Raw genomic sequence first — 16,676 nt, 5'->3', positions numbered from 1 at the left:
AAAGAGAGTAAAGAAGAGACTGTAGAAAGTGAGGAAAATGGGGGAGGACGGTCTTGCAGAACTGGCGCACCCGATGCAAACAGTTAAAGCAGCTGAAGACCGAACACTCCCTTCGGTCCAATTAGGTCAGATTCAGCTAGGGTGCTGTTAAGAAGATATGGCACGTTAGTCATACATCATGCGCTATCCATATTGCTTAGGCCTGTCTTCTGCAACCTTTAGTGAAGTTCCAAAATGAATCAGTGATTGCTGGATTTGAGAAACAGGTCTCGTACGAGTGTGGGATCTCTCCATCGTCTTGTTTGTGAACACACACAGTCTTGGAAAATTGCGTTTCTTCAATTTTCCTCCTTCCTGGCATCTTTAATTGCGAAACGATTCATATGTAAATTTCAACTCTTTCATCTGCTTTCAAAGGGATGTGGGTTAAGCGCTTAAGACATGCGGGCGTAATGAGGATGTTTGGCCCTGCCTATAAGATGCAGGGATGTGGTACACAGAACAGGCAGCCACACCTGATAACTTCCCGCTATGAGTCACACATCACCCATATAATAAGTGCCATTATGCCAGTGCAATTCAGTCAATTACTATTTTAAAGGTTTCCATTGGTTCAGGTACAATGCTCTTTCAATGGTACAGTCTGATATTGAAGTTCTGAGAACACTAGAAAATGATGACTGTTCACACAATGACGTTTTTAATTGCACAGGCGTACCCACCAGTGTTGACAAGACTCATCTAGCTTGGCCCAAACGTCCAATCCATTTAGACCGGGCTTAACAGATGATGATTTATCCAAGTGGAGGACTGATTAGCACACCCCTAAACATTATTGGCATTAAATTATCCCACTGATCAATACCTGAAAAGGCTAATCAGATTCCTGATGGACGGGGTTTGGTCCAGGGATAAATGCTGAAACCTGACCTGTAGTCACACAGTATATACTGCTTACCTCAGACCCAGGGGAAAGCAATGGAGTGGGACGAAGTATGGGTGCTAGGTCAGTCTGTTGAGCATGGTGTTGGAAATGACAAGGTTATAAGTTTGATTCCCACCTCACTAGGTATTGGCAAATTGTACTGTAAAACATGGGCCCATGCTCTACACATTTGTGTTGTCCATAGGTGTCTACCTTCAAAGTGTCTACCTTCAAGCAATTAGGACAGGATTCAGATACTCAAAGTAACTCTTATTTGATAGATTAATAGATCCGTGGATAGAGAAACATAAATACTAGCATTGTCCTTTGTTGCTTTGCAGCCTATCTCATAAACAGCAATATATAGTACAGAGATGAGTGTGAGGAGACAGAGAGAGGGCAAAAAGAGAGAGAGCATTCTGTGAGATCTGATGTTATTTTCTTGTGCCAGGAATGCCAGAATGGGCCTGTTAGTTTCAGCTGGCTGAAGTGGCCCAGAGCAGAAAGGGAGACTGGGTGGGCACTGCTCCTGAAAACAACATCACTGGTACTCCACTTGAAAACTGTGACGAGGGCAGACTGGAAGAGAATCTGTCCAAGGCGTTCTCAGGGCCAACAGCACAGAACTTTCAGTGACTGAGATGACTGAGATGAGTTTAAAAGGGCCAGGTGATTCTGAGTACAAGTAGCCAGTGCTAGACAAGTTCTCCTTTCTATATTGTCATTGTACTTCAACTGGTTTTACACTGATTCAAGAAGTAGGAAAACTTCCTCAACAACATGCTCAGACGGACGAAATGATACAAGTGTCGGAAACACAGAGCACTAACAACACGATGTGCAGCTTTCAACAACAGGTCTTTAAGAGGTTCTGTTCCAGATAGGTGTTGTGTACTGTGGACTTTAGGCAAATAGTTTTGGGAGCAATTCTTTCAATGGGTATGAATGTTGGATTGAGTAACAGACGAGCAGTTAATATGTTATATATCCCGTAATTACATCAGCTATGCTGTATTTCTGAGAAGATGTTTGTTTGCCGATGAGGATCAAAGACAACTTGAGTATTTGTGGTGCAAATTGATTCGTACTATCAGTATGAATTAATAATGAATAATTACACAACTCTTGAACCGAGGGATAAAAACAACAAACATTCTTATGACGTTAATGGAGCATCTCTATAAAATATAATCAAACAAGATTTAATTTATAGTCACAATTTGTTTTACAGGTGATACTGATTATTCTTTTCAACACAATTTAGGGTCTGAAAAGTGTTACTTTGTAACAAAGACAAGAAAAGTAGATGTACACCACAACATTTATTATGATGCACAAAGCAAGAATAGGAAACACAATTATGTGTTCCTCAGTAGGGGCCTTTGCATTGGAAAGGTGTTCAGTAAATGTTTTAACATTCGGTTTTCTTGTATTTTGCTACACCTGCATATCTGAGAGGTGTAATAGGTCAATACCGTTTGCATTTTGAACATGGTGACGAACGAATGTTTTTTTCTCTTTTTGTAAAGTGGAACGCTGTGAATGTGTAACACATTTGTATGTGTTCCATCAGGGAAATGTTTCACTTTGGGTACTGTATGTTTTCATCCAATGTAGTACAGTAGAGTTTGTGTCAATCTCTGATTTTGGCTGGGGTCTTAGTAGTTCTCTGCTTGGTGGCAACTCCCATCTGGTTGAGCTATGAGGCCATGCTAGGGGGTCCATATGGGCCAGGACACAGGCCAATGCTCCACTGGGCCAGTCTGCCTCAGCCAACAGTAAGCCTGCCAGGCTCTGAATTCACTGATAGAGTTGAGATGGTGGAGTACATGGTTCATGGTATACAAATTAGGGACAAGGAATCTTCAATGTAAAGACATATATGTGTATATTGGTACGTGAATGTGTTGTCATCTTATCAATGTAAAGACAGGAAGGTTGTCTGAAGGACATCTAAAAGGGGGCACATTCCTACAGCAGAGTTAACTCAATTCGTATTCCTCCTCAAAGAGAAAAATAATGGTTGAGCTAAATCGGCTGAACTAGAGGCATGAAAGAGAACAATACCTTAGGCCCCCAGACACTGAAGCAAGATCAAATGGCTGGCATCCACATTAGACCACATTCATATGTATTAATGTAGGGACAGTGGTAAATTATTGAACTGAAACAATACATGAAAGATGGAAACTGATGAAAGATTGACGTGGCAGCTGTCCAGTGTGTTGGGGGTACCTTCTGTCTGCTGTGTCATGTCACTTTGTTCTCTTAATGAGGATTTTCTGATGTTAGTACCCAATGACTAGGGGCCGTGAGTGAAAAAAAAAAAATTTCAAGAGGCTTATGGCTCTAGTTTACTTTCATCATTTCTCTTTAATAGGGTGTATTCTTTTCATATATAGCTCACAGTCTTTTGTAATAATTCAGTTATATCTTTACAGAGCCTTTCACTGGGAATATGAGATTACAGCGCAATGCGTGTCACTGTTCAAATAGGATATTATTGTTGAAATGGAAAACTGCTTATTTAGGCAAAGCACACAGATGTGTTGCTTTTATATAAAACAGTAAAGGCATACTCCATATATTATCTATGAATGAATGAATGCCTTTATTGTCATTGCACATCACAACGACAATTCAATTGCACTTCTCCTGGTGGTGACAACCTCCTGTAATCTTTCAAAGGACTTTTATAGTAGCAAAGAAATTGCCAAAATTATATTTAGTTTCACATCCGTGTTTTGAAACAAACAGTAACAGTAACAATTTTATTATGTTTCTCTTTATTAATGCAGTTTTGTATCCACTGTAGGGCTCTGTGGTCCAATGCCTTGTTACTAGCATGTGGGGTCAGCTTGCAGTACTTAGACATATGTTACATTTACATTTAATCATTTAGCAGACGCTTTTATCCAAAGCGACTTCCAAGAGAGGGCTTTACAAAAGTGCATAGGTCACTGATCATAACACCGAGATATCCCAAAACATTGCGGGTTGCCAAACATGAAGCATACATTGTGAAAAAAAACAAAAATAAGTGCCAAAGGGAAGAACTATAAGAGCATGTAGTTAAACAAGTTACAATTAAACAACATGAACCTCAAAAAAGTGTCAAAAACTCAAAAGAAATGTTAGAGTAGTCTTTATTAAGTGTTCAGTACATTTTAAGCTTCTGGCATGTGCCTCATGAAATTATCATCAAAACAGAGAGGAGAGTACTTCTAAGATAGTACATCCAACTGACTAATTACATAATCATAAGGTCACTACCCAAATACCCACTCGGACATTTAACAAGGGACTGAGTTAGTGATGTATTAAATTAAGATAGGTCAAAGGTGAAACAGAGGCTTCTGCCTCTGTGGTGACATGTTGTCCCCAGTCTATAGCCTGTGTGTTGGCTATCTAACCTGTTAATATTGTCTGGGGTGTAGCATATGCTACATGGAACTACAGTTGAGTTTTATCTTCATGTGAGGTGAATGCTCATCCTGTAAAGTAGATCGTATTCATTTCGCACAGACTTGCTGACAGCAGACAGCTTTTCTGCTTTAAGCCTGTTTTGTCTCTCATTAGCTTTAGTACAAAGGTGAATGTATTCAAGCTGTGTGCTCAAACATAAAATGTTGCTGCACTGTATGAAGTGACTTTGAGATTTGTTAAGTAAAACTGTTGTTGTTTTTTATTTTCTTGGCAACTAATTAGATAATGTCCATGCCGTAACAGCAGTTTTAACAACTACACAATTAAACACTTTAGAGTAAACTAGCATTCTAACAGGGATTTGTTGAAATGTCAACAAAAACTCAGACAAGAGAAGAGCTGCACTATCTGGGCTCTTTGTCTTCAGTACTTATTTAACAATAGCCATTTTATCCACACAGTTAATTGCTCCGTGTGACATGGAGACACACCAACCTTTGAGTGACAGTTTGACCGTATGACTTTTTCATCAGTCAGTAACGACGTTATCAATGGCCGAGTACTCTGATGGCGGTGCCAATTATGCTAATTAGGAATTAAAATGGAGAAAACGAAATTAAGTCCCAGGCAGAGGACGGTAGTTGTTATCAGTTTTTTTTTCATTCCTCTATCAACGACATTGACCTTTTAGAAGGAAGTCACTCAACCTCAGGTGCCCCTAAGGACTCTATCACGGAAATAACCATCCCTCTGCTCTGAAATTAGAATTAAATTCTTCCAACGTGCAGTTTGGGCTGTTAATTATAGAAGAATGAGATTTGATGAGAGACAAGAGTCTAATGTGCATTAACTATGCATTTACGTTGCCATGGAGATAGTGATTTCGAGTGTGAAAAGAATGAAATCACGACAACAAGGTTCCTCACAATTTGGTTATGCGAGAAGATGATTATCCATGGTGCAGAAAATGAAAAGAATACCAGAGGCAATGAGTTATTTAATTCTAAATGACTATTACGTTTTTATGACAGTGGCTTCAGCGAGACAATGGCTCCGGCGACACCATTGTTTTAGAGTTCAAGACTCACTGGGATCACGCGTAGAGAACCTCTACAGTATCTATAACAGTGCTTTGCTTTAGATAAAAGCTTCTGCTGTCATCATGTGCATTCAACCACTATACCATCATACCTCAAGCACTCCCCTTTAGAAGCTTTTCCAAATGAAAGAAATGTATTGTAACTTTTCTCAAGCAACCAGCATGGCATACATTTCCAAACACAGATAGAGAGATGGATATCTCAATGGAGATTCTCCACTGGAAGAGCTTCCTTGTTTATTGGTGTGTGGAAAAACTGTTCCTGGACTAACAATATGTGCTTTGTCTGGGCAGAGCAGAATCCTTCCTGCGACGGCAGAAACACAATATAATTGGCAGCAGCAGAAGCAGCAGCAGTGCACAATGTCCACTTGAGTTGTTGAGTTAGCAATAACCCATAAGGCACCTGAGCAAACATCCACCAGCAATTACGAGCAGGAAAAAAAAAACTGCAATATATGTTCACTTATGCAGATGATCAGAATCCGAGTTTTTATCAAACCGCAGGTGCCATCCTTTCCAGACAGTCGGATTTCTCTACATGCTTTACCGTTTGTGTGAACTTGGCCTTGGAATGTCAGGCATCGTCAGTAGCGAGCGGGCTAGCTTTGTGAAGCTTGTCTAACCAGGGCAGAACCCCTGAAAGCAACAGACCATCTGCTACATGAGAGGGAATTATGCAAATGCCTCCTGTGAGATTTAGGCCCGGGCGTTGTGGGAGATAGCTAAGGCAGGATCATGGGACGGCTCTTTGCGCCGGCAGCTTGGTTGGAAGAGTCTTTCGAAGAGAAGTAGATTCTTCTTCCATTAACACATTTGCAACCAACCAAGGAATCCTTTATCACGACATAACATTCGCAAAGGAAGTCACATGTATACATATGCGGGTCAAGCTTCACTCTCCACACATTGTCTTGACTTTTATTTTCTTGATTTGCACACCGCTGTAGTCATTCCTTGTTTCTTTGCAAATGCCACGCATTACACCTCAAGAGCACATCTGTTCTCGACGAAAGAAAAAACCCTCACAAGTCTGTGAATCTGATTAAAGGGGAACATAAACCCTAGGAAACTGGGGGTTCAGTTTCAAGGTTGGTGTGAGACTCTGGGTTTTTCATTTGGGAGCAGATGGTGCTGCATGGGAGGCTACTGTGCACCATGTGTCTGTGTGTATGTGTACGTGTGGCACAGCATAATGGCTCTGCAGTCACTCTGGGACACCTTTGTGCAAGATTACAGAACCCTGCTTTGTGGTCGTTTTCACTTAGGAGTGGTTTGACTGACCTCTAACAATGCCTTTTAACAATGCTCATCAAGAGCTAGTAACTTGGAATATGTATTTCAACACTGCTTTTTCAGAGCAATCTTGAACAATTAGCATTCAAAGGTGTTTGAGTAATTTTAGTTGTTTTTGCCATTTTACGCCTGTGTTTTTACACGTCTGTGTATTTAATCTGTAAGAGGAGCACCAGCCTAGTCTGAATCTCACAAACCCAAGTCAGGATGAGCAATAGGAGAAAGTGAAGACATGGAGAACGCAAACCTAAATCTTTAGTCTGGGCTGACGGAGTATGAAGGTGCAGTGAAGAGATGTACAGCAACAGGCTTCTGTTTTTTTCCTCAGATGTTGAACCCTGGTCAGGTAGAACACAGAAGAATTACCGATGGGATGAAATGGCTTCCTCTCCTCAGAAACAGAACGGTAACAAACTAGATTAAAGATCTCACATACATCAGGATCAATACATTCTTCTCACAACTACCGGCTGGTCATTAATGACTAATGAGAATCCTTTGATGCAGAATGTGAATTCACTCACTCCCTGGGAGATCTATTAACACATGTAGATCCATACATTCACATTGACGGGAAGCAGATATTTGATTTGATTATTCAAATTGACCGACAGGAACATCGTATTCCCTGTCTGTTTAGTTAGTGAATATCCCTTCTGATAAATGACTAGATATCAAATCTCACACTAATTTTACCTTTTTAAATATGTAAAGGTTTGAAAGCAGATTCTCTTCAAAACCATCTTGGTTTCAAAAATACAAGTTCATTCCAAAGCCTTTATTTACTTTACATTTAATTGTCCATATTTTCAGGCACACAAGCTTCAGAAAGACCCTCAAACAACACCTCTCATGAGATGTTCTTTCAGTAATTATCTTTACATTTCTGCTGCTGGCAGGAATTCACTGCATAACTAAAGCATGCCTGAAGTGGACAGACATGCCTCACCCAGATGGCTCCTTAGTCACACTAAATAGACATAACCACAACATGTGATTGGTTATTCAGCAGTGTGTGAGAGAAGTCAGTTTAGCTAGCTGTAGGAGAAATAGCAGACAATGTGAGAAGAAACACCAGCTTTGTTTTGAATAGATGATGCAAAGATTTGATAATGTGACATGGGCTCATCTATCCATTCTTCAATTCCCCTCATGGGTTCCTAATACCACTGTGTGATCTTCCAGGCAGAACAAAATCAACACCAGATGGTCTTTCATCATCAAACTACTCTTTTCTAGATGGCTACTTAATGTACATTACATGTACATTGTTACTTCTGAACGTCACAATTGCCCCAAATAACTCATCCTACATACAGGATGAGTTAACTTAACCTGTAAAAATACTGTGGTGATACAACACTATTTCATGTGCACTATAAATGAGCAAGCTTTCCCCCCCAAAATGGGGTTAATTATTTGATAATAATAATTCCTAAGATCCAACTATTATATTATAGTTATTCTTAGTTTTCCTCTACCCCAAGCAGAAACAACTATTCTCTTTCATTTTTTATGACCTGACTGGCTTTCTAACTTGAGTTTTCAGACTCAATAATTTTGAAATGCTGTACAGTTCTCCTTGCAATACACCAGAGGTGACAGGTAAGACATTGAACCTATCAGAAGTAGATTTTCTGCCCCAATAGTAATTCTACCTGACTAGCAAGAGCTTGCTCTGGCTGTTGTGCCACCCCATTCGATTTTAAACACTGTTCCAAACAACACAGACATGCTTTACGCCATGCTTGACCTCTATCCCAAACATAACCACTGACAATCGAATTTGGAAACTATTTATTTTTTGCAATATCAACTGTCTCCATATGTTATCCGTAACTAGGGCAAGGTTTAGAAGTCTAGACGCCACTACAGGACCATGAATCAATGTTTGTCCCACATACATTCACTCAACTCCTTAGCTTTAATCATGACTCCTAATTACCTGATATTGTCAAATTAATGAACCCTAGATATCTGGTATAGCTACAACTGGGCTGTGTGTGTGTGTATGTGTGTTTGTATCCACCATAGTAATTGCCTTAGCGCCACTTATAGACTTAATGATGCGTGCTGTCATTCTTCATGGAACAGCTAGTTAGTGGTGCGTCGTAAAGTGCATTGTGACTGACAGCCGGCGAGGAAGCAGATTGTAGAGAGGCAAGTTCGGGATACTTCATCAACGTCACTGTTCACTACTAGATACTGCCTGACTGTTGACCCGAAACAAAGTAGTGATAGTATTTGACGTAAACTGGGAAGCCGCTACATAGTGGCTTTAAGTGGCCTTGTACGTATACACAATTACCTGATGCAAATTTCAAACATACATTCTCTGTTGAGTACATGTTTGTTTGACAGTTATGTTATGACATAAAGCCACTGCTGTGTCACTATCAACCTTGCTCAACCAGCTGAACTGCCGACAAACCGATTACGATGCAATTTAGATACAACTGGGTCAATTCCACTCCTCAGCGCACACCTACATTATCAGAACATGAACGCGGCACTCAGATACTTGCCCATTCCCGCCTCTGCCCAGGATGTGCTCATCAGATGCCCGCCGCTGGGAGTGATGTATATTTAGTGTCGCACATGCTGGGCGCACCAGGTCGTGAAAGTCACTAGTGTCACTGTAATTGGTGGCGCGATCCATTGCATGGTGATTAGGCCCTTGCTAGGAAGAAACCAGGCGAGGCGGAAGGGGTAAGAGTGAGGGGTGGGGTGGGGTAGGGTGCGGGGAGGAGGTGGAGAAGACAAAGCTAGAGTCTTCAGATGTTGCCAGGCTGCCTTGTGGGCCGGGGGCCACCTGGTACATAATCACGGACATTTGGTGACATTTCATCTGTGGTATCTTGGCAGGGGGGAGGGGTTGAAAAGGGGGAGGGTGGGGGTGGAGGACAGTCTGACTGGCAAAAAAAAAGTCAGTAAGTGTTCTCGGGGCATGACGTTAGCCATGCACTCAAACACTGAGCAGCCTTGTTGGACATCATCGTCATGTCAGACAGATCCAGAATGAATTGGCCAATGTGTGTTTGACGTATTTGATTTCAAGACAGGTATGACTTGCTAAACATGCTATTATAATTGACAGGCAAGTTTTTCTGTGATAGGTCTGAAGTAGGCCTGTTCACGCAGGTTATTTGGTGATATTGAAGTTTCTAGCATCTCCTATCGTGTGGGTACTAATGATCGTGTGGGTGTGTTTTTTTCTTCAGATATGTTGATGGTGCTTTTTACCTCTCCAATCAATTTTAGATGAGAAATACAAATAATAATAACAACACTGAACCCATGGAGATTGGTAATAGAATGTCAACCATCAGTCATGTTTTTCCGCCAGAACAGGCATGAGTGAACTTAATGGTAATAGGGTCTTGTTAAAGCATGTGATTCCGACGTAGTGGAAATACTTCAGACCACCTTTGTGTGATGAGGCAGTTTGTCTGGGAACACGTCATATTGTTCATGATGTTCTGGCTTTACCAGTTGGAGAGCTAGGTTTGACCTCCCCCAAAAATAAGAATACAAGGCTGTTTTTCCACAAATGTAGTATAGCATCAGGCATCTTTATACACTGTGTTACAGAGGGTAAGTTCATGGTTCTTTAGAACCTTAATAAGAGAACCCTGGTCAGTGAACCCATATGGTTCAGTGGGTGAATATGACTCAAATATGGTAGTGTTCCGGAGGGGATTGTGTTTTCAGGCTTGAAATTCAGTTGAGTTAGATGTGCACAAACTAGTAAGCATGGCAGTAAAGAGGCAGAGGTTTTTGTCTCTCACACACAATGCTTGGATCTTTTTCACACAATAAGCCAGGGGTGTCACTGTGGGAAAACACTTCAGATCCATGCAAAGTAATCCTGTTTAAACAAGAGTGATGTTATCTAGTGAAAACATTGAAAAGCCAGGCACTATAGCTGGAATAACGTGGAATAACGATGGAATAATCACTGGAGTTCTAATGACAGCCACTGTCCTTTAGGTTTTTGACTTTCCTACTACAGTAACCCTCTCTCTCTGCCGTACAAAATCAAGCTTCTCCCTCAACCGCTACCTTCTTCCCAAGGGTGATTGGACAGAGTGAAAGGGTCATTTGTTTTGTTCAAATATGTGGAGAGAAAAAGAGAGAGAGTGAGCGAGAGACAGACAGAAAGAAAGTGAGCTGGATAGAAGCATGAAATGTGAAGGCGTTTGGCACAGACAGCGATACATCTAATACTCTTCTCCAGTCGAGCTTCAAAGGCAGAAATGTCGACAACATTTTTCTTACCTGACAAATTGCCTCAATCCAGACGGCAAGGTTTTAGCACTCTCGTTGCGGTTTGAGAGCAGACTGATGAACCCACAGTCACACTCATCACTCTCAGACGTAAAGAACAGGAGAGGTTGATTGGTGGCCGGCTGGGCCTGTATCTCAGGTGATTCGGGTGGATATCTCACCTTTTGATTTACACAAAAAAAGCAACAAGGAACACTCTCACGTTTACATCTGAGGTCACATACTGTACAACTAATCCAAATGTGTCCTTATGAATATGTGTTTCATTCACACCCACTGCGTTGGCATTTACGGAACAAAAACACCAGATATGGAGTCTCACAGGATGCTGCAAGTGGAATTGAAGTGTGGATTAATGCTGTCCTTCATTTGGGCAACCAAGTGCATCTTGGATACCCCCCCCCCCCACCACACACACACACACCAACAACCTTCCAGTACAGAGTGTTGCATTAGCCGACAAGCTAGCAGTAACTCAAATGGACAGACCCATCTTCATCTGAGTCACACTAAATAGACAAATGTCTCAGTCCTTGGTGCTGGCCGGAGCGACACTCTTCTCCCTTTTCTTCTTCTATTCTCTTTCCGTTTCCTCCATTAATTTTCTCCCAATCCTCTCTTTTTATCCTCACATTCTCTTCGTTTTCTCTTTATCTCCTCCCTTTCTGAGTCGTCCCTGTCTTTCTAGCCACGATTGAATGAGAAGTTTAGAGGCTAGTCGAGTGGGTGGTGGAAATGTATCTTTAGAGGTGGAGTTGGTCAAAAATGTTGGTCAAATATTTTGACAAACCAGTTGGCACTTGCTCATCTCATCTCACAGACACGCTCACACACAAAACATGTTTATTCATTCTTTTTCTCTAATCCACTCACACATCTCTCTCTTTCAGGCTCATCCACAAACACACACACACACAGTCACACACACACTCATACATACAGCATTCTCCATACGATAACATGTTCCGAACTCGTATTGATTTCCAGGATGTCCCTCAACCATCTATTCTGACAAGGGTGCCCAGAGACTACTTGCAATTAGTATTCAGTCTTCCACTGAGCCTTGGTGAACTCTCCCATGTACAGAAACTCCTTTATACATGGAAACCCACCGCACATGTGAATGTTAATGTTGTTGTACAAGGAAACTTATGTGAGTGGCCCACTCATATTAACATTACTGGAATCAACCAGCATTTGCTCAGTAGATGACAACAATCTCATTGTGACCCACATTTCATGTCACTGTAGTGAGGTGTTCATGTCACACGTGTCAGTGCAGAAACAGAACCTTGGGACTACATTATCAACTCCTCATCATCTCTTAGAAGCAGAAAGCTGTGTTATGCGTATGCCGTTTTAAACCTACGCCCAATGGTCCAATATTTTCTGATCCTTTGAACATTATTCCAGAGGGGCTTTTGGGACCAACCCGTTAGTTCGATTTGCCAGCAGCATCATTCGAGTGCAGATAAGTATTTGAAATGTGATGTTAAAGTGAGCGGTGCATAATTAGTGGATGGAGGCCATGCTCATTAATTACCCCGACCATTAGCACAAGTAGGTCTACCCATTAAACAGCTGATGACATCGCTGGAAACAGTATGGTCCTTATTTAGGGTGAATCTAAATATCTGTGAAACTTAATCTGGGTTTATACACTCCATCTGCTGAGCCAAGTGAGATGAGGGTCGGATAACATCATTCTTGATTTCCATGACATTCCTAAAAGGGTAAAATAAAGTATTTTCTATGCCTCAGAAGGAAAGGTATTGTCTTCCTTCATTATTGTTAGACTGATCCAAGGCCTTGTCTGTATGTGGGTGAAAGCTAGCATGCCTGTTTGTCTGCGATTTTGAAAGACAGAATGTGTGTGTAGAACAGACAGAATGTGTATGCTGCATGGATTTGTGTGTGTACTTGTGTGTGTGTGTGTTTGTGTTCCATGTGTTTGTGCCATGAATGTTCCATTGCATGTGAGGGTCAAATCATTGAACTGCTACCCATCAGGAGGGCGGTGATTGGTTTCTACAGTAGGGGAGCTTCTTTCCATGGCCTGTTAGACAAACCAATAAAGCCCTCCTTAGGACATTGGCTCACTGTGATGTCTTCACACTCAGACTGCAAAGTAATGATGGCGGTGATTAAATTTTACGGCACGCGTTGAAGAGGAAAAGATTATAAAAAATAGTTGGGCATGGATAAAAAGAAGTATATCAAAATTGCTGTGTCAGGAAAGGGTAACACCCATAGAAGAGATGGTTTGGAGCTAAGTTTAAATGATGAGCTTGCTGGCAGTAAAACTTTTACAAATAAAAGTGTCCAACCTCTAACCTCATGGTGGAGCCCTTTGGTAGATTCTCAGACTTTTATGAGCAGTGGACCTAAAGTTCAATCCGCTTGGCAAAGAGAACTTTCTCCGGACGGCTGCCTTATATTCCAGCCATTTCTCAGAACACTCTGTTACAGAACATTCCTGGATCAGCCCTCGGGGAAGACCACGGACATAAATTCTAAGCTCCAACCACGCCCTGGCCTCAGCACCAGCCCCATATCTTCATTACCCTCTGGTCTGCGTCTGAACCAACTACATTACATGTCCTTCACATATGTTCAGAAGAACATTGGTAGCCTTTTGCCCCCCTAAACCACTAGAGCGGACATGACCCATCCCATCTCTTTATTATCACTTTGCCCTGCTTGGGACCTGAGAGTTTCAGCTCCATTTCTTTTCTCCTCACCCCTCGCCTCGCTTCTCTCTCCCTCTCACTTTTTTTATTGGCAATGATCAATGTTCCGTGCTTGGCAGGAGAGCAGCGATGAGGTCAGATATGTCTGCAGTTAACCTCAGGATAGGCCTTGCAGTCTATCAACGTACCTTCACCACACACGACTGATGTGTCGTTAAGGATTTTCACTTGCACACACACACACACACTCACACACAGGAGAGAAACATGAGGAAATCGTAACAAGGATCTCACTTGTGTGTGATTCCAGCAGCCTTCAACCTCCTGGCTTGCTCTGAAAGCTATAGTGACCAAGCACTTCAACAAAAGAGAACACAAAAACTGATCCTCATACATCAGGCACAGGGACCTAAGTCAAACATTTACACACAAACACACACACAGACACATACACACACAAACACACACACACACACACACCGTGGTTCTGTAAGACAATGTGTTGCCATTTGGGAACCTGCAAGACAGCAGGCTGTACATCTTGAAGAGCTACAAGGTTGTTTATGTTGTTCAAGGCATTCTGTCATCACCTAGCATGTCTCCTCACTAATGCCTAAATGATTAAGCAGGCATGAAAAGACTGCATTATTCATCAAAGCCACTGTGGGAGGTGACACACATGCACACACATCACATCCCTCCAACAAAGACCAAATTCTATCATAAATTCCCACTATTCAAACAAACCAGCCACTTGGAAACCTTCACACTGCGCTGATTGGAATCTGGAAATGTAGCGGAATGTTCTCTGTCGTGAGTAGAATTTAGATTTCAGGGTTGTTATGTGGTGGGTTTGACACATCTTCGAGATAACTGCTGTGTGTCTTTGATTGTAAGATGGCCAGGAGTCCGATCAATAACTACACCCATCTGTATAGTCTCCTTTTAAAGGAGTGAGAAAACCTCACCACCACCCCATCTCCAACCAACCACCTTCCATGTCATCTCAGAGACATTATCACCCGATATAACGGCACAAGGGCACCATAGTCTACAAATGGAGCTGGAAACTTTCTTCCAGTGAAGTTGTTTTCAGTTGCACCTCACTGACCCACAGCCTTGGCATTTCCAATGCCACGGTCCACGGACTGAGTCACAACACACACTGGGGAGTAAGCCTGGTTCAATATGTAGCCATGTAGTGGTTGTGGTGGGCGGGGGGGGGGCTAGCTATGATGATGCTTACCCCCCTCTGGTACCTCCCAGCAGTCCCTTTCCCCTCCATGTCAGATTTACCACCATCAGACGAAAACAAGGTTTCCTCCTCTGACCAAATCCCCAGGAAGCTTCTTTCCATGTTGAAGAGTCAAAAAAAGTGTGTTTGTATCAGGTTGAAATAAACATGAAGATCGACGTGAGTGTTGGAGTGGAGCCCCAGTCTCAGACAAGACCGGCTAGTGTCTGATAGCAACGTATTGATTTATCCTCCCCTTGCCTTTCACTGCAGTTGTACTGTACCTCAACCTGCTTGTCAAAGCCCAGGTACCTTAGTGAAGAAGCTTCCATACTCACCAGGGACTGCTGCAGGTCTGAATGAAGGAAGACTAATTGGAGGTGACTTGAATGTTTTATTCATACAGGTGATCTCATTGAGATGCTATGTAAGAGAAACGCAGAAAGAAATGGACTTGGGTGAGAAATATTTACCATATCTTGTGCAGCATGTTGATATGTTGAGTCTGTTTATGTCTTTGGCCTTTTTGAAGCGGATTTCCATATGCCGAAAGCTACCAGACCATATCAGCTCAACTGAGCTGAAGTCACGTCCAACAGTTTATATTACCTTCAACCTACCACTCCATTCTTCAATGTCACCCTGGAACCATGACACACTGAAACCGCAAATTCACAATCTTATATCTTCCAGTACAAACTGGCTTGAATGACTGATCAGCTTGCTGTGCTAGCAAAGCTATTGCATTGCACTGCACACACACACCATGCTGACACACACACGGTCTCTTTCTCTCTGCCTCCCCCCCCCCCCCCCCTTCTATTTCTCTCGCTCTCTCTTGCTCCATCTCTCTCGCTCTTTCTCTCTCTCTGAAATGTGTGATAAGAGCCAGAGTGTTCTGGTAGAGAGCTAGCTCATTGGTGTGCAGGCCATACCCAGCTCTGCCCATTCTCCCACAGCAGCAGTAAACACACACACACACACAGAGCCCCATTGTGTCCTGGGGAGAAAAGGAAATCACTCGGTTTCAAACGGGATCACTCACAAACTCACTCACTCACTCCAGCTGAAATGGACAAGGCTTGTTAAAACCCCCAGTTTGCTGACCTCCTCTTCCATTCTTAAAATAATGTGAGGCTCACTAAATACACGTGGGCTTCACTTACATCACTTTTCTAGTGGTGAACTAGCTTGTGGAAAGCCTTAAATATCCTATAATCAAATGCCTGTTGTTTTCTTTAATGGAAGTTGCTAATTTATCAAAGCTAAAGCTTTGATTAAGTGTAGTGGTTGTAGACCCACTTTCTAGACCAAAGTCACCACTGTTTTAGTTTAAACATAAATGACTTAATGATTTCAAAAATATAAACACCCACTTGTATTGTACATGGTTGCATGCACATTGTATTATACAATGCATGTGAAAACTCTCAACCTTTCAGAATATGTGCTGTCAAGGGCAGACAGCAAACAGTCAGTACCATGGACAGCGACATAGCAGTGAAAACAAGACAAAAGATGGAGGGAATGCATTCACCTGTAGATCCTAAGAGTTCAGCCAGAATGATTTTGTTGGACCCTTTCCAAAATCAACATTTTAAACCATATGAAAGGCAATTTGCCGTCAAATATTTACTCAAAAATATATTCAGAAGTTATTTTCAACTGTCGTGTTCAGATATAAGATTAAAGCAAATGAGTTAGATCAGGTATATAAAA

This window comes from Hypomesus transpacificus, chromosome 1, assembly GCF_021917145.1.
Source record: "Hypomesus transpacificus isolate Combined female chromosome 1, fHypTra1, whole genome shotgun sequence".
In the NCBI taxonomy this organism is placed as follows: Eukaryota; Metazoa; Chordata; class Actinopteri; order Osmeriformes; family Osmeridae; genus Hypomesus; species Hypomesus transpacificus.
This window is presented reverse-complemented; position numbering follows the sequence as displayed.